Genomic DNA, 2,113 nt, shown 5'->3' on the forward strand with positions numbered 1-2,113 from the left:
GAGGAACCTTATGTTATTATTATAGGTAGTAATTAGGTTTACATACGCATTAAAGTTATTTAGAAGGGGTTCTCCTACTATAGCATGTTACAGTTTAGTTAAGAGAGAGTTATGTAAAGCTATAATTAAACCTATCTTATTTAGGCCTATATTAAATATAAGTTAGTAGAACTTAGTAAAGTGTAAAGTAAAGCTTTTTTTTTATTATTATAAAGTGTTTAGGTAACTTAAGGCTGTTAACTTTTTATTTAAGTCTTTATAAGTTACTTATAAGAACACTATAAATTAATTTAAGTTAATAATATCTTTATCTATTAGTAAGTTAATTAAGGCTATTATATTATAGTTAAGTTAAAAGTAAGTATATAGTAACTAGAAGTGTTTAAAGAGAAATTAGTCTACATTTTCTTTAAGTTTATATTAGAGCTTATATAAAAAAAAAAGTAAGTCTTTTTATTTTTTATTAAACAGCAGGGGATTAGAGAGTTAGTTAGATTTTATTACTAAGTTAAAAAAGTTATAAGTTATAAGTAGTGTTAGGCAAAAAAGAGTTAAGCTATCTTTAGACTTCTAGGTAAGCTTTAAGGCTAGTAAGTTCTTAGTTCTTACTACTATAACAAAAGTTAAGGCAGAAATAGACTACTTAATAACATAAAGCTATTTTTTAAAGTCTTTTTAAAAAGCTTTAAAGCTTATAACATAGTAGCTTTTCTATAAAGTAAGCGCTTTTTAAAAAGCTTCTTAGCTTACTTTAATAGCTTAGAGTTATGTAAGTACTAAGCTTATTAAATTAGATTTAGAGGCTATTCTTAGCTAAAGTTTTAACATAATATAATGTTATAATTATGCATAAGTAAGGTTATAAAGCTTTACAGAGGTCTAGTTTAATTACTATGTAAGGTATTATAGTAAGTACAAGACATTATGTAAGGAACAAGAAAGTTTAGAAGGAAATTAGTAATTAAATACTTAGCTTAGAAGTCTAAGCGCTTTAGGTATAAATTAAGCCTGTTCTAGGTTTAGTTAGTGTTAAAGCAGTTTATGCTTAAGTTTATGTCTGTGTTGTGTTGTGTTTGTGTTAGACGTGTACCAATAATACTCTAGTACGCGTCCAATACAGTTATGTCTGGGATCCGGGGAGGATACCGTGACATAGCTTGTAAAGGTTATCTAGCGCTATAGTTATTTATTATCTTTTAAAGGACTCTGTATATAGCTATAGCATGTTTTTTTAAAAGTTTTATGTCTTATTTAAAAGCTTAGAGCGTAAGCTATATCTAACATTCTTTTAGCATGTCTAAGTAGTGTTGTTAGGAATGCATTAGTATAAAAAAAGTAGTTTAGTAGGGTCTTAGCAAAAGTAAGCAACTTAGGTGTGTAAGCAACTTGCCTGTGAAGTACGTTATCTAAAAAGAAAATTCTTACGCATATAGCTTAAGTATAGTCTTAATAATTACCTACTCTTTATTATTACCTAGCCTTTATAAGTTAGCTATAGAATTAGCTTGTAGAGGTTGTCTAGTGCTGTAGTTATTTATTATCTTTTAAAAGACTCTGTACATAGCTATAGTATCTTTCTTTAAGAGTTTTATGTCTTATTTAAAAGCTTAAAGCATAAGCTATATCTAACATTCTTTTAGCGCGTCTAAGTAGTGTTGTTAGGAATGCATTAGTGTAAAAAAAGTAGTTTAGTAGAGTCTTAGTAAAAGTAAGCAGCTTAGGTGTGTAAGCAACTCGCCTGTGAAGTACGTTATAGCAGGGTTGCTAATTTTTAGTAATAGTAATTACTTAGTAATTACTAAGTGCTAGTAATTACTATTACTAGAGGTACGTAGTAATTACTATTTCTATAAATAGATATTTTATAGAAAAAGATTTTAAGTAGTAAAAGTAATAATTATTATTATAGTATATAATAATTCTTACGTCTCTAGTAATATATAAAGCTTTTTTATTAAAAAAACTATATAAGCTAAAAAAAACGTTAACAAGTAATTACTATAATTTAAACAACTATAATATATATAATAATAATATATAATAACGCTATACAATACTATTTAACATATATATTTACTTTACTAAAGTTATTCTACTTATTAATATTACTAAG

This window comes from Lindgomyces ingoldianus (assembly GCF_010093535.1).
Source record: "Lindgomyces ingoldianus strain ATCC 200398 unplaced genomic scaffold BDR25scaffold_74, whole genome shotgun sequence".
Taxonomy (NCBI): Eukaryota; Fungi; Ascomycota; class Dothideomycetes; order Pleosporales; family Lindgomycetaceae; genus Lindgomyces; species Lindgomyces ingoldianus.